The sequence below is a fragment of the Miniopterus natalensis genome, chromosome 2 (assembly GCF_054644295.1).
Source record: "Miniopterus natalensis isolate mMinNat1 chromosome 2, mMinNat1.hap1, whole genome shotgun sequence".
NCBI lineage: Eukaryota > Metazoa > Chordata > Mammalia > Chiroptera > Miniopteridae > Miniopterus > Miniopterus natalensis.
The window spans coordinates 72,201,442-72,224,887 of record NC_142082.1 but is presented as its reverse complement, the minus strand read 5'-3'; the positions used below and the strand labels follow the sequence as shown (position 1 = coordinate 72,224,887).

General features: G+C 43.4%; 1 protein-coding gene across 1 annotated transcript in view; it reads left to right on the top strand.

Annotated features, from left to right (window-relative positions):
- ENOX1 (ecto-NOX disulfide-thiol exchanger 1) overlaps positions 1-23,446 on the top strand; it is a 223,128-nt gene that overhangs the window by 111,076 nt on the left and 88,606 nt on the right. The gene's annotated exons all lie outside the window — the stretch shown is intronic.

The following is a 23,446-nucleotide window of genomic DNA, read 5'->3' as shown; positions in this document are numbered from 1 at the left end:
GGTATAAAAGAAGGTTCCATGCCGCTCTTTTTGAAACCACATATTCTTTATCTGAAAAACAAACCTACCATGTATGTGTCACTGTATGTCTGCTATTAAGATGATACGGATGTCTCAGGGCTGCTTGGTTATTGGGTTTGGATTTGCTTATTTGAGAAAAACACCTTCCTCACACCATTTCTATTCTGCAAACCTTCATCTATTGGAAGAAAAGAGCAAGTTTTAGTGTGGTTTTCTTAAATTCAATGAAATCTTCCCATAAAATATAAAAATTTTTCCTCAAAAAAGCTTTCATCATTTTTGAAGTTTCTGGATGAGAGGCAGGTTTACATGAAATTTGCCTCCTTAACATCCTTAATAAGGTAGGTGTAGGAGAAAAGAACTGAGTTAATGAGAAATTTTTATTTGAACCTCTGACTTTTCTTGGCAGGGGAAGGGGTGACATTTTTTTAAACAACCTATCAATTTCCCAAGTAAGAGATGTGTATAGTTTCATAGCCTGCTTAGGATAGGATCAGAATAATGACTGAGAACGTAGGCTGACAGAGGGGATCTTACAGACCACGGCAGCAAGCGTATGGGCCCCTGAGCTCTGCGGCAGAATCCACAGAGGTGCTAAGACCCACCCTTGCAGGCACCACAAGGTCCTCCTTGGAAGTTTGACCGAAGAGCCATCTTCCCAGACCTCTCTTAGTTTTCCCCAGGCATCTGGTAAGAGCCTGAAGTGGGACCTGAACTTTTAGAAGCTTTCACCAGGCTTGTTACTTGGTCAGTAGAATTAATGAGCACAGCACTGCATGCTCTATACTGAGTGCTGAGGGAAAAGATGAAAGAACTGGAGTTCAAATGCCAGGCCCCCAGGAATCCAAAGTCTTTTCCATACTTTCAAAATGAGATGGACCGGAGTACGTGGCATGTGGCTTATGAGGAAAGCTCAGGACTGATTAGAGGGAGAGGCAAGCGACTAACTTTTATTTTACGGGGCCCTGAAGATCCTGCCAAAAGCAGGCTGCTGGCTTGTTGTTGTTTTCTGCCTGCATGTTGGGGACACAGCCTGAGAGCAAGAATTCCCATCTGGTCTTTTGACCCAGCCTAAGACAGATCCCCTCAAACTGCTACCTGAAGCAGGGATGGAGTGGGGAGGCCCTGTAACCTGAGGGTATCTTTCAGTGGTATCTTCTTAGGTGACACAGCACTAATTTTAGGCACAAATTTGCATCTGTGAGGCACCCGTGAGCAGGCCTCTCAAAATGTAGCTCTAATTCACTGACAGGGAAATTGCCAAATGCTGAACTAGAAGTAAAATTCTCTATCTTTTGAGGAATCCCTTGCCCATTTTCTTTTTGCTAAAACTGAGGTTTTGCCTTGGACGCACTGAGCAGCAGCTGCCCAGTCATTCTTGGAAATCCGAGGGGGAATATCCTTCTTGGAGCCTCCTGCCTGTGCCAAGTCCGTGGTGAGGCCGCCCCCACAGGATGCTCGAGTCTGGTCCACCAGTGTTGGCTTTTCCTCTTCATCTGTCTCCTGGAACAAAAACTAACGTGCACAGTTCTGTTTCTGAGGGGGAGCTGGGAGAGCTGGTTTCTAGAGAAGGCACAATGTATTATGTAAGGATGTGTGTGATACCTTGGGTTTAACTCTTTTTGAAAAATCAAAGTTGGTCAATATATCTCTGATCTTCTGTTTATAAAGAATATTTCATTGTGCTTTTGCTTTTCACCATACCTAATAATTTACCACGGATCTTTGGCTAGAGTTCCCTAGGACGGCTATAACGACAATGTAATTCTGGGCAGGCTGTTCACTGCTCCTCATCAGCTGGATCTGCAAGGGGAAAGGGGTTTATTGGAGCAAAACTAAAATGCTGATAAAAATGAAAATGAGTTTTGTTAAGAAATTTGAAAACCAAAACAGATTTATCGGAGCGTTCATTCAAGAAGATTGGCACCCTGTCCCAAAGCCTATGAAGATAATTTTGATAAAAATTCAGATCTATTGTTGCATAGTCTGCCTCCTACTGGAATCAAGCCAAACTTTAGAAGCCAGATCTGTTCCTCCCCCTCCCTCTCTCTCCTTCTTTCCCTCTTTCTCTCTTACCTCTCTCCCTTCCCTGAGTTTGGGAGTGGGAGTGGGGCTGGAAAGCACAGGGAAGAGAGGGGGAAAAGAGGAAGCCTGTCCTAGACTGTAAAGCCCCAGATGGCAGAACCTGATGAGGCTGAGTGTTGTGCGAGGCAGGTGAGTCAGCGCATGCAGAGCCTTCCTTCCAGCGTTGAGCACATAGTGAGTGGTCAGTTACTGTTAGCTGCTTATTACCTCGGTCGTCCTCCAGCACCTGGCCCTAGGCCTTTCACCAGGTCAGTGCTCTAGAAAAGTTTGTTGACTTCAACTGCATATTCCCCTTCTCCGGTCTTTGTTTTTAAGCCCTTGTTCCATAAGTTCACAGGAAGATGGCAATCTTAAGAACATTTGTTCTAATTAAATTTAAATGGCAAGCATCAGCCTGGCTGGTGTGGCTCATTTGGTTAAAGTGTCATCCCATACACTGGAAGGTCGTAGGGGTTCAATCCCCGGTCAGGGCGTATACGTATACTCAGGTTTCGGGTTCAATCCCCGGTCGTGGTGCATATAGAAGGCAACTGATCAGTGTTTCTCTCTCATATTGATCTCTCTCTCTCCCTCCCTCTCTCTCTCTCTCTCTCTCTCTCCCCCTTTTCCTTCCTCTCTCTCCCATACCAATAAAAACATATCCTCGGGTTGAGGATTTTAAAAAGTAAATAAGTAAAAAATAAAAAGAGTATTAAATGGCAAGCATTAATAAGCATGTTTAAACAAAGATAATTCATTTCCCCCACATGTTCTGAACATTTATACATACAAAATTCAGTGCCACATGCTTGATAGGGTACATCTCAGAAAGTTGAAACTCGGCTTCATTCTAATTATTACCAAACATTTGCTGAGCACCTTCTTGTGTTCAAGGTACTGTGGACCCAGGGCATAGGGAGAGGGTTAAACACAGTGTACCCTGCCCTCAAGGGCGTGAGATGCTTTTAGAAAACAAGAAATAAACATGTTAAGCTAATAAATATACAGTGCCTAATGCTAAATATGTTCCAAAGCCATTAATTTAAATTCAGTATAAACCAAAATGAACATCAGTACCCAGTGTATGTACCTCATCCAATATCTAGTGAGTATACATTGTATGTTGAACACATATTTTAGAAGTCAAACTAATATATCCTTTGCTTAACAGACAACTCTTAAACCATTTTCATAATGCACAAATGTTCTTGGATTTTAATTACACCTCACTTAAACTCTGAGTTCTTTAGGGGAGCAAATACTCTTTTAATTATGAAGAGTGCTTTCTGAGTTGTCAGTTTTCCATGGAAACGCACCACAACATAGGTACAGGCTTTTTTAAAAATTTCAATAAGAAGTCATTTGGAAAGATTTGCCAAATCTTTCAGCCAACTGCGTCAAATTCGGGACTCATAATTAAGTTCAGTTGGAATTAGCAGTATTCAGTCTGCATGAATAGTTTCATATGTAGCAGGAAGCTTTAGTTTTAAAAAAGTAATAATAATAAGGCTCTCTATGGCTATCCCCTTGATTTCCTTGAACACGAGGACTGCCTGTTTTTCTGATTTGGTTTGTTTCCTGCATGGGAGTGCTTTTGAAAGACATAAAGGATGCCCCATGGGGAGGTTACAGTCAGGCTCACTGCCACCCCCACAGAAGGACAGGGCGGCTGGAGGAGAGCCCAGGGTCCTCCAGCCCAGGGCCGGGGCCAGCTGAAGGGGGCCGTATCACTCGCAGTTGGTAGAATCTTCCTATTGAATTGAATTTGACCTAAGCAGGCTTATTCTGGAGTTGCTTAGAACTTGGCAGAGGGACAAGAGCATTAAGACATGGAAAGTGAGCTGGCTCAGCCTGCGGCCACTTGCTGCAGGGGTGGGGCTCCCCGCACCAGCAGGCCCCAGGGGCAGGCATGTCCGTGGTGGGAGGAAGCTTTGGAGGAAGCTGCATGTCGACTTCTGTCTCACACGTAACGACAGCCTGAAGGAGGAATCCACAGTGGTGTGTGTCTATCAGCGACCACCGAGCTAAAGACACGCATTTTATTTTCAACCACAAAAGAATATCTTCTGGGAACCCAAATGCTTAACAAGAAAATGTGATTAATTAAAACTAATATGGCTTAAAGACGATGAAGTAAATTTTCCGAGGTGGGCTGAGTAACCTGCTACATTCCTAAGTTCTTGAAATAAAGCTTCATTTACAAGGAGCCAAGGCTGCTTCTGTTCCTTTTTTTTTTCTCACTGATCTTGCCAAAGAATTCCAATATGTGTTTATTTTGGGTAGATTTTTTTCAGTGCCCTGATTTTATATACAGTTACAGTTCCCTTTTCGTAATGGACATGTTTCTGAAAAGTATAAAATCATCTTTTTGTAAATTGTAAATTAAAATCTTTTCAAAGCAAGAGATAGGTGCTATTAATGGATCCTGTACTGCAGAATTCCTTTTAAGGGAAGCACTCCTCCTGCCCAACCAGCCTGTTTATCTGTTTTGTAAATTCACATTCCGAGCCTACATTGTCTTTAAGCTTACCCCCCTTATAATCTTATTTTTATGTAACACCTAACAGTGGCTTATTCCTGACATCTCTCTCATATATGCACAGATTTTCCATAATCATGTGTCTTACGTAAAATTGATTTGTGCTGCTGAAATTGCATTGTGTCTAGGAAAGCACGGATTTTCCCCAGTACTCTAACCACTCAACTGTGCTGCACCTCCACAAAATCCAGGTGAGCCCTCGCTGAGGTTCCCAGACAGTCCACACCTGCTTGATACTAGCCTGGAGCTAGGTGGGCTCTCAGCTTGATACTAGCCTGGAGCTAGGTGGTCTCTCAGCTTGATACTAGCCTGGAGCTAGGTGGGCTCTCAGCTTGATACTAGCCTGGAGCTAGGTGGGCTCTCAGCTTGATACTAGCCTGGAGCTAGGTGGGCTCTCAGCTTGATACTAGCCTGGAGCTGGGTGGGCTCTCAGCTTGGTACTAGCATGGAGCTGGGTGGGCTCTCAGCTTGATACTAGCCTGGAGCTAGGTGGGCTCTCTGCTTGGTACTAGCCTGGAGCTAGGTGGGCTCTCTGCTTGGTACTAGCGTGGAGCTAGGTGGGCTCTCAGCTTGATACTAGCCTGGAGCTAGGTGGGCTCTCTGCTTGGTACTAGCCTGGAGCTAGGTGGACTCTCTGCTTGGTACTAGCCTGGAGCTAGGTGGGCTCTCAGCTTGATACTAGCCTGGAGCTAGGTGGACTCTCTGCTTGGTACTAGCCTGGAGCTAGGTGGACTCTCTGCTTGGTACTAGCCTGGAGCTAGGTGGGCTCTCTGCTTGATACTAGCCTGGAGCTAGGTGGACTCTCTGCTTGGTACTAGCGTGGAGCTAGGTGGGCTCTCTGCTTGGTACTAGCCTGGAGCTAGGTGGGCTCTCTGCTTGGTACTAGCCTGGAGCTAGGTGGGCTCTCTGCTTGGTACTAGCCTGGAGCTAGGTGGGCTCTCTGCTTGGTACTAGCGTGGAGCTAGGTGGGCTCTCTGCTTGGTACTAGCCTGGAGCTAGGTGGGCTCTCTGCTTGGTACTAGCCTGGAGCTAGGTGGGCTCTCTGCTTGGTACTAGCCTGGAGCTAGGTGGGCTCTCTGCTTGGTACTAGCCTGGAGCTAGGTGGGCTCTCTGCTTGGTACTAGCCTGGAGCTAGGTGGGCTCTCTGCTTGGTACTAGCCTGGAGCTAGGTGGGCTCTCTGCTTGGTACTAGCGTGGAGCTAGGTGGGCTCTCTGCTTGGTACTAGCGTGGAGCTAGGTGGGTCAGCTGCATTTGCAGAGCACACTCCGGCTCTGCTAAGCCCTGGCTTCTTGCCTAGTGACATGAGCCCCTGGAGCCTGGTGAAGGGCTTGGGCTGCTGGGACATTGGCAGGCAGAGAAGAGTGAAGAAGTTAACATCCAATTTTGGGAAAGAACCACACAGACCTTGACCTGGAAGAGTGTAACTGAGTGACCAGTGACTAGCACAAGGTCCTAGCCCAGCTGCCTGAGCACAGCCCCTGGTGCTTGAATTCCTCCCAGTGCCAGGAACACTGTTGCCTAGATTACAGTTTATTATGTTTTCTGGGCATTTCATTCTAATAAGGGTTGATGCAGGATCATTACATAGGTGAGTAGGTGTAATCCTGTTTTCTTAGCAGGCTTTCAGGACACTGAGGGAATATTTATGTAATAAGACGCGAAGTTGCTATGGAAAATACTATAGCAACCTAACATCTTCCCAGAGCTAGGCAGCCACTTGTAACAGCAATCTAAATTTACATTTATTTCAGTGTCATTTTATCAACACTCTTAGTATCTCATTCTGACAGGATGTTAAAATATGTTTTCAGCTTGTATTTGAGCAAAATTAACACAGTGCTGTTAGATTTTAGGTGTGGTTTGCACAACTTCTAAAAAAAATCAGAATATTTTTGAGGGATTTTAGATGACTTAATCTGGGTAAGTTTGTAAGTTTTCTTTTTCTTTTCATAAATGTAGGAAAGAATTTCTTAGTATATTTATTCCTAATTTTTTCTTTTAGTTTGTAAATAATAAGTAGGAATTTCTGATTGTGAAATAGGGATTATCCTTTTCAACATTGACACAATTTGTCAAGTGCTCACCTGTGATTCTATTGGTGCTTATAGAAAACACTTAATAGATCAGCTCATTGCCCTCCAGCAGCATGTAACATTTTAAACATAAAAACTCTTTTTCTTTTTTTTCAAACTTTTAAAAATTGATTTTTAGAGAGGAAGGGAGAGGGAGAGAGAGGAAAACATTTATGTGAGAGCAAAACATCTATTGTCTGCTTCCTGCACTGCCCCCTACCCAGGATCAAGCCCGGAACCCACAACCTTTTGGTGCCCGGGATAACACCCACCCAACTGAGCCACACCGGCAAAGGCAAACCTATTTTTTTATATAAAAATAACACCTAGTCATTTTGGAAGACCTAATAATGAATAATAAAGAAAAAAGAAAATAGCCCTGGCCAGGTGGCTCAGTTGGTCGTCCCATACACCAAAAAGGTTTTGGGTTTGATTCCCCAGTCATGGCACGATTGAACCTGAACCTAGGTTGCAGGTTCAATCCCCAGTCAGTGCATGTACAGGAGACAACTGATTAGCGTTTTTCTCTCTCTCTCTTTCTCTAAAATTGATGAAAAAAACAAAAACCTATCCTAGGGTGAGGATTTTAAAAAAATAAATAAAAAAGAAGAAGATAAAACTGAGTTACACCATTGCAAAAAATTGTGGTTTCTAATTTTTTCTTCTGCACAGCTTAACAATATAAGCATTTTTCTATGTATTTTTTAAAGCTCAGACACAAGAATTCTACATGATTTTGTTTTTAGACAGACCTTGTGTAACAAGTGAACTTCTTTTAAAGCTTCCTTCTTATACTTTCATTAAATAGAAAATTAGACCAAATTGTGTGCATCCTTCCTGGATCATGGGCACCTTTGAGAATTGACTCTATAATCTTTGAGGTGGTCAAATCTGATACCTGAGACTATTCAAAGCCTGATAACTGGACCAGCCCTCCCAAAAGCATCTTTCAGGTCCCTTAAATGTGAATGTGGCAGAGAAACTATAGATGTGTAGCTGGTTGGTAGTAGAAAGAGAGTGCTTATTGATTTTCTTGTGTACCTCTCCATCTAAAACTTAAAGTGTGACTATAACACTGTTAAAGTGGGACACTGGCCAAAAGAATCAATACCAGACCATATTAAAACATATGCTGTGACCAACTTCTTAGCACAATGATGTACTTACGGTTAGGAATGTCATTGTCCTAATTCTCCTCTGCTTTCATGCTGCATTGTTCATCAAAGCACAGTTGGGGACATAAAGCTATTATATCTTGACTCCTAACACTGTTGCTCATAAGCTTCATTAATCAAAGACCTGAAGATGCTGAGGCTACTGTATGAATACAGAAAGTGAGGACAGGAGAAGGTCTTATAGAAATCCAGTTAGTCAGACACATTCAGTGCCGGGTAACTAGTGAGAAAATAATTGAAAAAAGTAATTACTTTCTTCCTTTCCTTGGAAATTCCACCTGCTGCTATATGCTACTTATACAGCAGGTCCTCATATAACATCATTTTGTTCAGTGCCATTTTGTTATAATGTTGATGAAGGGGGGGCAGAATTGATTTCTGGTCATGGTCACTTGAGTCTCTGTGGAGTTTGTATCTTTTCCCACGTCTGTGTGGATTTTCGGGTACTCTGGTTTCCTCCCACATCCCAAAGATGTTCACAAGAAGTGAATTGGTTAAGGGTCTAAATTGTCCCCATCCGGATGAGTGTGGGTGCGAGTGCACCCGGCGATGGAATGGTGACCTGTCCTGTCCAGGGTTAGTTCCCACCTCGTGCCCTGAGCTGCTGGGAGAGGCTCTCAGAGCCACCTCCACCCTTCACTGGAACAAGGGGCTTGGAAACAATGATCTCATTTGTTTTTATTAATCTTTTTTAAATGTATGTATAGCTCACATTTATTTCAATGTTTAATATTAGAAGTGTTTAGACTCTTTATTTAGAAGTTTGGTGATGTTTTTGTGACCAGAATATGCCGCAGGAACTTAACCTCTGTTTGTATAAATTAGCCTGTGGTAAAGTTGGTTTTTTCATGTGTTGTTCCACCTAAAGTCACAGTTTTCAAGAACATATCAACTATGTTAAGTGAGGACTTCCTGTACTTAGAAGCCCCAGACACTGAAGTTTATAGCAATTAAAAATTATTATTATAGTAAGCCCTCCCATGTCTAAATGACTTAAAGATGCTTCTCTTTTACTTGGGTGAATGTCCTTGATACCAGAGAGGGACTAAGCACTCAGCAACTCTTCTCCCAGTTCTAGGGCACAATGTGGAAGCCTCCTGGGTGGTGGCTAGAAAAGGGTAGTTTTATTTGACTCCTCATACTAGCAGAGAAGTAAAGAGAAACATTTCTGGAGCAGAAGTTGTCAGGCAGAGTCTGTGCTGTAGTGCTTCACGCAGGCCATTGCAGGTTCTTCAGTGAACCCCCATAATTTCCAGGGCTACTGGGTCCCAGAGGCCCTTGCTCTCTACTTGAGCCACTTGGGTCATTGCCACTTGACACAGTTACCTAACTTTTCAGTTATCAGAATTACTCTAGAAACAGGTAAGTATCTAACACTAGGGTACTGGTTAATTAATCATATACCTATACACAGCCTTGAAATAAATCATGTTTTAGAAGACTATAGAATGGCAGGAGAGAAGTTTCTCAATATATAGCTAAGTGATTGTTAAACAAGAAACAACTTAGTCTGCAAAGAAATCCAGAAGTTTATTTGGGGACTTTAGGCATTCAAATCTGAGAGACACAGACTCAAGAGGCACCTATAATGTGCTCTGAGAGCAGAGGAAAAAGACAATGTTTATAAAGGCACAACCCGCAGGCTTACGTAGTTGATTTGAAAGAATTATGATTGGCATAGACAAAAATAACTAACAGCCTATATAGGATAGGTTACTGTGCTGTTTGCTAGGTTGGACTTCATAGAAATAACTCAGTCTGAGAACGGCAGCAGATATAGCCATTTGTGGTTGGCACAATCGAAAAGTCCAGGTGCCATCCAGGTATGGGCTTGCACAGGACCGACTTCCCCAGTGGCCTCCTGGCTCCATTTCAGGACCCCTTGACATTAGGAACTCCATTTCAGATATTCCTGTTTCAATAATAAAAGCAGTTACAAATCAATGTATAGGTCATTCCAGATGTGTGTTTATATATGTGTTGGACTCAGAATTTGTATGTTAGGGGATAATCTGTAAGGATACAGGTCAAGACATTCTGAGTGATTATCTCTAGATGGTGTGATAAAAGATGATTTTTGTTTTCTTTTTTGTGCATCTCAAAAATTTTCTACAATATGTACATGTATTACTGTATTTTAATAATTAAGCTACCATAAATATTAATTTTTAAATTAACTAAGAGAATCTGGTAAAATTCATATTTTTAGGGGAGCCCACCCAGCCATTTTCAGTCCTTCGGGAAAGTCAAAAGCAGTAATGAACAGTAACTAGTGTCAGAGGGACATTTACTGGATTGCCTGCTTTTGCTTTAAACTAGGCAATTTCCACATTTAATTTGCCATAATATGCTGTCCTTCCCAGACCACACCAGCTTACCATAAATTTCAAGGGCTGATCATATTTGCATAACTTAATTAAAAATCAGTGAATAATTCAAGTTCTAAACCGGGCAGGCATGTTGAGTTCTTGCCCACAGAGAGGAGGGCAGTGATGGGTTTCTTCAGGCGTAGGAGAGACCCTTAGAAATCATCTCGTATAGCCTCCTTTTTTCACAAATAGGAATATGCAGTCCCATGTTGAGAAATTATGCTATTTGTTCAACATAGTAGGTGGAAAGTCAGAGCTCAATACCAGTTTCCTTCTTTCCAGGCTAATGATTTTCTATGGCATGACCAATTTAATGGGGAGAAACATTCCAGAATATCCCTGAAATGCCTTAAGTGGCATGATAAGAGTCAGTGGCCAAAAAAAATCAACCAAGAATTTTGAATGCCTGCTGTGTGATGCCATTTACATGCAAGGGTTTACTAGAGGTGCTTATTCCCTTAGAATGTTAACCCAGACAAAGCTGGCTGGGGCTTATGCTTAGTCTTTCTTTTATTTTCTATATTTTCTTTTAACTAGAGATCAGCTTCAACACAGGTAGTGTATCCAGAAACTGTGTTTAGGCTCATTCCAGCAGAAATGTCAGCTTTCAAAAATATTCAGGAAATTGGCACAATCCCTTTTCTAGTTGAGTGATATGTATTTCCTCAAAAACAAGCTGCTCAGTGGCTTTAGGCAAGAGGAAGAAGAAAATGCTTTCCTTTGGTAAACCGCACATTGTCACAACCCATGTTTTCCATTGCCTACTTCTCCAAAAAGGTAAAAAATATAAGGACATTTCTCAAAACACAGGCATAGAGTTGATGGTTGATCTGAAATGATCTGAGACACAGTATTAGCCCTTTGATTTCCCACCTCATCTCATGTTTCCTCTGCATTCCCAGGGCCCAGGAGAGCCTACCTGCCATCAACATTTATTGAGTCTCCATCTAACTTCAAGACTTAATTGAGGTGCTCTTCTTGATTCCTGTTCCTGAGGCTTTTCTTTATGAGATATACCTCTCAATAATTCTTTAAAATAAAAGTCTCTGGGAGAGGATGTACACTAATATCAGTCTCAGGGAGATACACAGAGTCAGGGAAGGTTTGATCTGGAAGAGATCTTAGAAGTAATATGTCTTCTCCCTCCCCACCCTGTGTTCTAAATTAATAAGAAAAATGTGGGTTGTTTTTTAACCCCCAACAATAATTAGTTGGAATGCTGAGTAAACTCTGCATGTTTATATTGGATATTTTTTGTAATGACAAGTTTTCAGGCACAACTTATTTGACAAATCTTTTAGAGATAGGATAAGGGATTTCATTCTTCCTTTAATTATCTACCAGTCAGTTGTTTAAAAAAATCTCTCCACCTGCTATCCTAGACTTTTCTAGTGTAGTTTACCCAATCTAAGCATCCTAAAGTCATTTGTTTCTCTATCCTTAGCTTTTTGTCTCCATGAGTTGTCTTAAGCAATGTTACAATACAAAGCAGAGAAAAAACTAAAACAACAAATATTCAGTTAATGTTCACAATGTGTATGAGACCATGATATCATTTCACATTTATTGCCAGATTAAGGAAAAAATTTGCAAGCCAAGTCTTCTAAGACTAATACTCAGTTTGATCTGAGGTTGTTGCTTCTCTCCTCTGAAAAGTCCTCGTGGCCTATCACCAGAGTTCTCCCTGTTCTGGGGCAGCACTGGGCGGTGGGTCCGTACACGGCCTGCTCTCTGACTCTCTGAAGTCTCAGCAAGACTAGCAGACACAGTCCACCATAAAGAACTGCGAGAGCTGAGAGAATCTGAGAGGTTGTGTGAATCTGTTCATCGGAACTCTGTCTTATACCTGGAGAAGGTTTGGTTCGGTTCTTTGTTTTAAGGAAATAAGGGTGGAAACGTGCTGAGATGGGAGAACCATTTGCTCCTTAAAGACTAGTTCGGGATCTTTTCCTCTCTGAATGGCCAGTGCATTGCATTTTACACAGTAGGTGGACAAGGATTTGTTAAATGAATAAAAAGGAAATTAAAACTGGGAAGAGCCCCTGCTGGGTGGCTCAGTCGGTTGAAGCATCGTTCTGTACACCAAAAGGTTGTGGATTCAGTTCCTTGCCAGGGCACAAACCTAGGCTTCAGGTTTAATCCCCCGGTCAGGGCTCGAACGAGAGGCAACCAATTGACATTTTTCTGACATCAATGTTTCCCTCTCTCTTTCTCTCCCTTCCTCTCTATCTAAAATCAATAAAAACAAATCCTCAGGTGAAGATTAAAAAAAAAACAAAAACTAGGAAGCATGAATTTTTAATCTGTTGAAGGATTTTTTTTCAATTTAGACCCAAAAAACGCGCAAAACAACAATAAAACACTATTATCCATTTACTTGTCACAGTACTGACTATGTTTTCCAGATGAGGATCGTTAGGTGTAAACAAAGCCCCATCTCTCTTTCTCTAACACCCCTGGCCTCCTTCCGATACATAATCCATGTCCACATGGCTCTCTGAGATTGCCAGTAGCAGAAGTGTGAGACGCAGAGCGGCCTGGCTGAGTCTCTCTCAGGTCTGCTGCGCCTGAGAGAAACACCTGGTGGGCCCCAAACCACCACCTGAGTCCAGTCCCTCCTCACCCCTCTCTGGAATCCTGCTCCATAATTATACATCAGAGACTCTATGTTACACTTTAGAGCAGGAAGAATGATGTGTTCTTTCAGGTCATTAAAAGATAGGGACTGTGACAAAGTAAAGGATGGAGCTAAAAGGAAAGAAATTAGTAAGGTACCCATTTGAAACTTTTTTCCTCTAAAACTGGAGGAAAATATATCTTGACTTTTTAATTTTTTTTAGTAATTGAAAGTTGTTAGATCCTTGGGCTTTTGAAATAGAAATTAAAACTTAATTGGACTTTTTGCCCCTTCTTAGAACATTTAGGCCCTGAGGAATAATATAATTGATGCCAGATCATCAGCACATGTTCACAAAGCACTTTATATAAAACTATCCATAGCACCTTCTCTCTCGTGTTCAATAAAAAGCTAATAACAAGAGAGCTGCTTTCTCAGAGGGATTCTTTTAACCTTTCAGAAATAAAATATTTCATGCTAATTCTGCTTAATTGGGAGAAAGTCATTTCTTTAAAATCACTGAGTATGAGTTTGAAGTCTGTTCCATCCCTGACCTCTTTAATTCAATCAAGGCCACCTCATAAGCTTGCCCAAACAGCTCTATCAATTGGAAAAGGGGGTAGAGGTGTTTAAAAACATTTGTGTTTGATTATTTGTGTTTAAAGTGGGGCTTCGGCACTTGCAGAGGGTTTTTAAGGACTTGCTAGTAAGAATGAAACATTGCTACCTGAAAAATACTTATCAGAAACCAAAATCAAATCATTTTAATGAGCAAAGCAAAAATGGCTTTCTGTGGAGAATTGAGAAAGGCTATCATGATCAATATGTAGAGGGTTTTAATATCTGAACAACCCTCTCCCAGGAAAATATTGCTATAATTTAGCCATCCAGACAGCTTTTAAAACACGTGCACTTTTCCTTGCCAAAGGACTCAGAGAAGATGAATGCTGAGTTTATGGAAGGAGGGTTTTGTAGCACGCAGGCTCTGGGGCTGAAAGAAGTAATGTGAAGAATGTGAAGTGGAGCCATCTGAATGAATGAGAAACCAAGAGTTCTGAAAATAAGTATTTGGGAGGCTTCCTTCCATGTTTCTTTCCCATTTTCTGGGCCTGACTGAGGAATGCCAAGCTCTCCTTGAAGCTCCTTTGAAGAGAGGTTCATTTGGGTGGTCAAAGCATTAGAAAGGCTCTGAGCAAGTAGCCTACATGAGTGAGAATTGGTATCCCTGGAAGAGAGTGGCCTACATGAGTGAGAATTGGTATCCCTGGAAGAGAGAGTTTGGAGTCACTGGAAAGAGCAAAGAAATAACTATGAACCAGACAAGGTCAGAAGTGCCTTGAAATATCTTAGTTTTGTTTCCGAGGTGGCTTGGCAGACAAGGCCCCTTCTCCAAGCCTCGGCTTTGTCAGCAACACAAGACTCAGCCTAAGAGAGTTTCTTCAGAATTGTAAGAAATAACCAATTAAGGCATTCCGTAGCATTTTGCAAATTCCAGGTACTTTAGCAGTGCTGAGACTTGATACTGGTGAGCAATATCGGATGGTAAAAATGAGTTGTTCACAGCCCTGGCTGCACATGAGACAGACCTGGGGAGCTTCACGCAAATACCAGTGCCTGGGAGTTAGTGCCCCGGCAGCTGTGTTATTAAAGTGGCCCTCAGGTGATTCTGATGCACAGAAGACTGAAAACACTGGCGTGTAACAAAAACCCAAAACGAAACAGATTGAGGTAAGGTGATAAAAATATAAGAATGAGAGAAAAATAAAAATGGAGTAAAATATAAAATGGTTTAGTGGTAAGGAAGTGACTGACAATGGCAATAATAAAGGACAAAGGAAAGAAGTGAAAGGGAGGCAGTTTATTTAAGCCTGACCTGCAGGACACAGGTGGAGAATTGCCCTCATCAGATCTGTTCGAGGTGCCCTTGAAGTAGCCTTTGGTTAATTGGGAAAAAGTCTTATTGGGAGGAGAGAAAACATGAAGGAAGCCTGCTGCAGAAAAATGTGATGAGAACCCCGGTTTTCCCTGACTCCAGGAGAAGAGCCTGGGCCTGTTTTCTTATCTGTCAGTGGTGAGAGAGGGGAGTGGGGATGCCTGGACATACACCGAAGAGAAAAGCCTCAGGGGACCTAGCGACTGGTGTGGGGAGAGCTTGCACACGGGACTGGCCTTGTCTCCGAGAGCGTGGTGAAGGGGGTGAGTCCCCTCGGACCAGAGCACTGCAGCCGGCCTCTCCTGGGTGCAGGCCACAGAGCCGCTGCAGCAGGGACCCTCTCCAGAAACGCGGCTGTAAAAAAAGCAAGACCCAGCATCTAGTAGATCAGAACAGTGTGTTTAGGAGAGGCCGCCTGGGGGGTTTAGGAAAGCGTTCAGTCACGGAATCAGCACAGGAGAGGCAGTAAGTAGCATTCAGAGAGGAGCAGGTAAGTAGATTAATGAAACGTGAGAAGGCAAGGCGAGTGGCAGAGACTCCTAAAAGGCCGTGCTGGATGGGGAAAGCTGGAGAGGAGGAGGGCCTTTCAGTAACAGAGCTGTTAGAAAAGGCTCAGAGGAAGCAGGTGTCAAAAACATAATGAAAGAAATATAAGAGTGGAAGAAGGTTATAAAGAAACCACAAAGAACTAGGGATTTGGTTTTAAAAGACTAAAAAAGCCCTGGCCGGGTGGCTCAGTTGCTTGGAGTGTCGTCCCATACACTAAAAGATTTCAGTTCCATTACCTGTCAGGACACATACTTAGGTTATGGTTTCGATTCCCTGTCAGGGCACATATAGGGAGGCAACTGATTGATGTTTCTCTCTCTCTCCCCCCCTTCCTCTTCCTCTCCTTCTAAAATCAATAAAAATACATCCTCGAGTGAGGATTACATAAATAAAAGGCTAGAGAAGTTGTTCTAAAATGTTGCCATGCATTAGAATCATCCTAGAAACTTGCTGAAATACATGTCCCCAGGCCCCATTCCAGAACCCATGTTCAGAGAGGTCTTAGGTGGGGCCAAGAAGCCTCATTTAAGAGATCCCAAGGTAGCCCAGCAGGTATGGCTCAGTGGTTGAGTGTCAACCCATGAACCTGGAGGTCACTGTTCGATTTCCGGTCAGGGCACATGCCCAGGTTGCGGGCTCAATCCCCAGGAGGCAGCCGATCAGTGATCCTCTCTCATCATTGGTGTTTCTATCTCTCTCTCTCCTTCTGCCTCCTCTCTGGGTAGACAGGTAGACAGATGGGGGCTGTGTGTGGGACAAACTCGGAGGAACACTGGCCGTGAGATGCCAGTGAGTTGTTCATACCAGTGTCCTTCTCCCTTGGCCATATATTTAGAGAGGACTGGAATTCTTCGTGTGGTAATGCCAGGCGTACAGAGTGTGCATAAATCAATCTCAACATAGGCGCCAAGGATTTGGGGAGGAGGAGACTTCAGAGGCAGGCCAAGTGTGGTCACTGCCCATCACTTCCCACCGAGCTTAAAAGCAAAGTCTCTGTTCCCATTTAGTAGACTAGACAGAGTTTATGTAAGGCAAAAACTGAGAAAAGAAAAAGCTTTTCTCTTCAATTCATCTTTGTTATTTGAGCATTTGGTGGTGTAAAATAAAAGCTTTGTGGGAAAAGTCACTATTCCTTGCAAAGGGCAATGCCTAGAACCGAGAACATACTTTACTTTGGGGCTGACCTTCATTTCACATTTCAGAATGTGGATGTTTGCGTGGTAAAAGCCACCAGTTCAGAAGTGTGTGTGTGTGTGTGTGTGTGTGTGTGTGTGTGTGGCAGGGGAGGGGGGATATAGGTGGTTAGTAGGAGTAGGAAAACATCAATTCTTGAGAGGAAGTTTTCTTGAAAGAAATTAGAAGTGATCCTTTGTTAAAAGGGGAAGAAACCTGCAGGTTAAGAGGAGAAAGAAGTGACAGTCGTACATTACAGGCAGATCACCTGAGAGGAGTCATTCCTTCAGGGAAAAGCTTACTGTTCAAAGCTTCTCTCTCTGCCCAAGATCAACGACAATGTAGGGGGTGAAGTCAGTCGCCCAGAGCAAAACGCACTGGTGGCATGCTGTCCCCAAGGGGGGTGCTGTGTCTGTGAAGGAGGGCCAGGGTTCCTGAAAACGTGTGTCATCATGTGATTTCCCTGGATCTAAGTCTGATTCCCCAAAGACTTTAAAGCCTCAGAGGGCAGAAAAGAAAGTAGTCCTGTATCTTGGCAATGGAAATAGGGATTGAAAGTGAAAAAGGAAACAGAAGTCTAATCCAAAGAAACGGTGTGGGGGGATGCCCCTCTTCATGTGCCTGCTGCCTGGACTTGGGGTTCTTAACAACCCAGCCTCCTGTTCTCAGCCCCACTGATCGTACCCTGCCAGCCTTGGCACCTCTCCTCCTGGCGACTGCTGGGGCCTCTGTGGAAAGGGTCTCTCCGCTCCGTGGCAGCCCCGCTCCTGCTTCTCCCAGCTGACTTCTGGCCCAGCCTCACCTTCTTCAGGAAAGAGCCCTCCCTCAGGTCTCCTTTCCCAACCAGAAGGCTCCTCTCCCTTAATCCTAGCACCACAACTCCCTGTGGGGAGCGCTCCTCCTCGGGCAGTTCTCAGAGGCTGCCAGCAGGCCCACACCTGAGGTCAGGCAGGAGCCACACGGAGCCTGGAGCAGGCACTCAGCTGAGGTTTGCAGGAGTCACTGCTTTTGTGCTTCCCTGGGGGCTCTGAAGGCATCCCTCACCCAGCATAGCGTCCTTCAGCAACATTCCAAATGGCAGGCATCCTGCTGTCGGAAAGAGTGGGCATGCCTATTTCCTTTTCTTATTTTCCTCTGAGGACGGTGGGGGTGGATGTGGGAGGTGTCAGGGGATAATGTCAATGGAAAAGTGATAAAGCATGATGTGAATTCGCAATAGTGTCAGTAGCCCAGAAGCAACTCTCAGTCGCTGCCACTGGTGCGGACCACTTCATTAGGAAGAGCTCTGTGGAGGGAGGGACAGAGGACTTTTTCCCTGAGTCACCTGCTGCCAGTTATGCCTCCAGACTCACATTTAAGCCATTATAATAGCAGGATCTAGCTTTCCTGCACTCTCCAAATTACCCTCATTCCATTGGTCTCACACAAAGATGGAAATAGATACTGCATTGTGCTTCTATTTAGCTCTCCCCAATAATAACTAATGTGCAGACTGTAATACACACTGCAAGTATAAAATGTTATGTCAATGCTAAGTTGTAATAATAATAATCCTACGAAAATGTAGCAGAAGGAATTTCTGTGAGCAGTTTGAGGAAGATTGCTGTTTCAGTGGTGATACAGGTGCTACTGAAACACAGATCGATTGTGGCTGGTTGGTACCATACAAGACTATCTAGCAGGAGACTGGCCGTGCCCAGGCACCTCAGGATGCTTTCCAGCTCTGAGCCTGGACGCTGGGAGGCACCGAGCAACTGAAGCCGAGGAGCCAGTGCCTTCATCTCATCATCTGAGGGTGGGGCTGCACCTTCCTCAGCCCATTCAGACCCTGAGGACAGACCTGTGTGGGAAGAGGGGTTTCTGCCACCTTTACTCTAATGGAAGGCTCAGGACACTTGAAAAAGCAGAACCTAGGTGAGTTCAGATGGATGGGGTAGGCACTCTGACATCCCGAGAGCAGCATGAGTCCTTGGACACAGCTCCCTAAATGGAACCCGATTAACTGCTGAGGCTCAGAAGTTCAGCTCTTACTGGCTCTCAGTGTGGCCACATCAGAGGAGAGACACACAGGGCAGAAGAAGGGAGCCCTGAGTAGTTCCAGTCAGCCTCAAGACCGCCAGACGGATGGGTTTAACCTCCATATGGATCATTTCCAAATTTCTCCTGCAGTAAACATATGTGTGTTTATCTAAAAAGGGGCCCCCAGCCAGCATGGCTCAGCTGTTGAGCATCGATCAATGATCCAGGAGATCTCGGTTCGATTCCCCAGTCAGGGCACATGCCCGGGTTGTGGGCTTAATCCCCAGTAGGGGGTGTGCAGGAGGCAGCCAATCAATGACTCTCATCATTGATGTTTCTATCTCTCTCTCCCTTCCTCTCTCTGAAATCAATAAAAATATATTTTAAAAAATAAAAGGGGCCATCCTCCGTGCTTTCATAGCAGAACTGCTCTCCAACAGAGCACTCCCCGAGACAGAGGCAGGAATGGGCTCTTTCCCCCTGTAGGAACAAGTGAGCCACTGCAGAAGGGTCCTGGTTTCCTTCCCTCTTGGGCTGCAGCGTTCACCTGCACCCAGGCCACCGCTGTAGTGCGCCCGAAAGTATAGATTCTGGAGTAACACTTGAGTGTAAACCCTGCACCTCCAACCAATATCAACCTGTGCAACCTGTGTCTCTCACACTCAGTCTCATCACCTGGAAAACAGATATACAAATCTAGTATTTCCTGTATTATGTTTTTGTGAGGGTAAAAGGCCATTGTGCAAATATATCACATTGCCTGGCACATAAAAGTATTAGCTCTTACTGTCACTATTGCTACCACTGTATTGCTGCTGTTATTTGGGGGAAATGGGGATGGAAAACAGAGTAGTGACTTTTTGGCCTAAATCTCCTCCTCACTCCCTAAGGAGGTGCTCAGGGCATTGCGACAGGGCTGAGATAGGACCACCTCAGGATGCAGAGCATGGAGCTGGGGTCCATACAAAAGAAGGTCAAGGAATGAAACCAGAACGACAGGGCAAGCATATAGTTCCTTCAGAAGTATTTGTCCAAATAAGCCACCCAGAACCACAATTCAAGAACCAGGTGATGGAATGAGCAGTGGTTTGAGCAATGGTTCTCGAAGTGTGGTCTTGGCACCAGCAGCAGCACCACCTGGGAACTTGGAGGAATGCAAATTCTCAGGCTTCATCCCGGATACATGATACTGTAAGATCCAGAAATATGTTTCAGCACACCCACCAAGAGAGGCTGATGTGGGCCAATATCTAGGACACATTGGGTTAGAATAACACCAGCTGTTTTATAAGGAAGTCCCAAATCTTCCCTGGCTTAACAAACAAAAGTTTATCTCCTGGGCACAGAAGTCTCCAAAGCAGATATTCTTGCTCTATGGGTACCTGTTCTTCATGTGGTGATTTAGACCCAGGCTCATGCCAGCAGCTGGAAGAAGGCAAACGCCACTCCCTCAGGTGCCACTGGTGAAAACTAGTCCTATGGCAACCCCTGAGGCACTCACCTCTTAGGAACAGCACTGAGCTACGCAAAGAAAGCATGAGGCTGGGGACACAGTGTACTGTCTCTGACACAGAAGATCACCTGGAGACCCCGGCAGCCTGCAAGGAGAGTGAGGATGCAGGGAGGCCTGGAGCCTGGAGCGTCTCTAAGCCACCAGGCCATCCGGGCTGGAAGGCAAACAGATATCACAGGGACACCTTCAAGGCCTCAGAGCCGTCCAATCACCCGGAGTTCTGGACCTGTCAGCACAACCCCTATCTGGGCAGCAGCTGATGAAATCCTTGAAAAGGACTTTCCTTGCACGTGGGAAAGATGCACGGTCCAGCCGCATCCTCCCGGCCCCAGGAGGACATCTGGCAAAGCGGAGTGAAGATATTAAACACAGAGTTCCCCAAAGACACAAAGACGAACTGTTCTTGAGAAATCCCGATATTGTTAGAAACAATATGTTAAAGTGTTTTATTAGTTAGTTACCTCTTGCCTGAGCATGAAAAAGATATTAACGTACTATTAGCTTACTGGGACAGAACCCAAAATAACTTACATTTTTCATATAGTGCTAATTATTTTTCTGAGGCTAGCTCAGGCTGGTAAGAGAGAGATTTCAAGGCTTTCACCAGATTATTTACTTAAAGAAGTTAAGCATGCCATTATCTGTTTCCATGGAAACACGAGTAAGTAATACAAGAGACAGAGGAGGAGGTCACTTTGACCATAATTAATATAAAGGATAATGGTTTATATGGAATCTAGGAAAGAGCACAGTGAGGTGACGTAATACCTTTAAACCCCTTCAGCAGGGCAATTTCATCTGTGGATCAATTTTCATACTAGTGTCACTTTGGTAATTTTAGTAATCTAGTGCTAATTTTTAAAGTGCGATTTAATCTTGTTTAGCAGAGCTTTTTCAGTGTTGTTACTTCATTTTTGATCCAATCATAAAATTCCAGTAACAGTTTTTCTAAGGTCCTGAACGAGCACAAATCACTGACTGCCCCGGCCTCGCCCTGTGTCCGCTGCAGCTCCTTGCACGTGGCGTCTCAATCAGCAGTAGATTAGTGAATAAATTAATGATGATTTGGAGGCATCGCTACATTCAGCAGTGCCTTTAAAATCACCAAAGGAAAATTTAATTATCTTCAGAAGAGTTTACATTTAAAGTGTCTTATTGTCTTCTTTTTTTTAAATTGAAAATCAGTAATCCACATGTGGTAGCTGTTAGCGAAATATTCCATTTATTGGAACACAGTGCACTCCTTGGGGATTCTTACAAAAAGATGCATACTGTAGTATATTTTTAATCCTTACGCTTATTTTGAATAGGGGATTTATTGTGCAGTCTCTCAAGGGTAAATTTTATCATGGAAGCTTCATTATACATTTTTCAAAACCATTTAATTTAATACAGTGTCCCAGAAAGAACTAAAGAGAAATGAAAGAGGGGACCTTTTAAGTTTGGAATTTTTAATACACTGAGAAATTATATTAAGTTAGAAATTATTAGGACTTTGTTTCTTTTAGTGTTCCCGTCCAAGAAACATAATCTAGCTTCTTCTGGGGTGGACTCAGTGCTGGCTGCAACGTAACGCTGAATAATGTTTACAAACAGGTGGCCTGGAGTTAAGTGGAGTCAATATACAATTTCTCACCCTTTAGAAGATAACCACTTTGCTGCCACATGAGTAACCACATTTTTTTTCAGATTTCTTGCTTGAAATCATTTAATCAGGAATGTAAATCAGTTATATGCCCCATTATAAAAACAGTGATGGGATTGGCTATGGTTTTGATTTTTGGGGGGTGGGGAGGGGGATGGGTAGAGTTACAGCTGCTGTTTTTTTAATATATATATGATGATATCACATTGCTGTTGCAGAAATGCAAACAACATTGTATCCTACTTGGCAGGAACTGTGGTCACTTGGCTTAGCTGAGACTAAGAACTGTCAGCAACACCATTTCAGGAGCCAATAAGAGAACTCCTAAAATAATGGATGGTGCACTTTCCTATATGTATTTATGTTCAGATAATTTATTTAAATAATGTTGCTGGCACATGCTTTATAGCTGCTTGCATTTTCCTACACAGATTTCAGCATATCTTGCAGACTATGCAATTCATTTGGAAAATGTAATTTTCATCCCTGCATACTAATCGATTTCTTCACAAACACCTGCTATCAGTTATGATAATAAAAATGCCAGTCTGAATTGAGAAAGGGCCAAATAGAGCTTCCTAAGGAAATGACTTAAGTGTCTTTGAATGCTACTAAATGTAGTAATGTGCTTATGTAGTGCCAACAGTTTCTTCAGCATTTGCATTTTCCGTAATTTTGCCCCTATTATAACATCCCTCTCTCAAACGTTGCCTCATAACCGTTTCCTTGTGGATTCATAAACTGAATGTCAGGAGTTGGTGTCTCAGGGTGTGGGCAAGATCTGAAGTTGGGCTGCACAGTGTCAAAACACACTAGCTCATGTTTTTGGGTGTACCCTGGGTCATTTCTGATTTCATAACTCCCTCAAAACTGTAAAATCGGCTGACCCTTGGTTTTGCACCCACATATACACCAAATAAAATTACCCTTAATCATGCCCTTCAGCCTCCAGTTCATTCCACACACCAGTGCCAAACTAATCACCCCAAATCACCAATTTCCTGGTGCTCGCACTGCCCAAGCAGCTTCAGTGGCTCTCAGTTGGTCGCTCCATTGAGACCAACTCTGCATCCTGACTTCTGAGCTTCCGTCCTCTCTCATCACCTGACCCTGTTCACCTATCTCTTTCTGCTTCCAGACAGACTCTTGCCTTTTGGGTCAAGCTTCCTCTGCTTCCTGCCCCAAATATTTTCTCTTCAGCATTTATCTCTGGACTTTTGCTTATGCTTTTGCGCCTAACTGAATGTCCTTCCCAGTTCTTGGATTTCATCCCTCGAAGCCACTTTGATAATTCCAGCATGCATTTTTCTTCCTCTTCTCTGGACTCCTTAGGATGATCCCTTTGTCATATACCTTGACACTAAGTTGCTTATTTAGTCATTCAACCAACATTTATTGAGGGTTTACTATATGCCAGGCAGCAAGCTGTCCTCTCTTCCTTGGAATGTATTAGTTTCATTCAAATGTGTCAGTTTCTACTATGTTTTAAGCTCCTTGAGAGAAGAGACATATTCTGTCTCCTTTTCTGATCCAAGATCCCCAGGCAGGTCTGGACACAGAGTAAGTATGCGGTAAATGCTTGTTGACTAATTGATCCCTAATGGTTTGCAGAAGGGAATTTTCTGGTTCATTGCATGTTCTATTTGATTAGTATTTTAGTGTTTACTAAACATAGGTTGTCATTTTGAAAAGCTGAATACCATAAAACACTCAACTGTGAAACTATTATTAACATAGATTGATGTTTGATATTTGA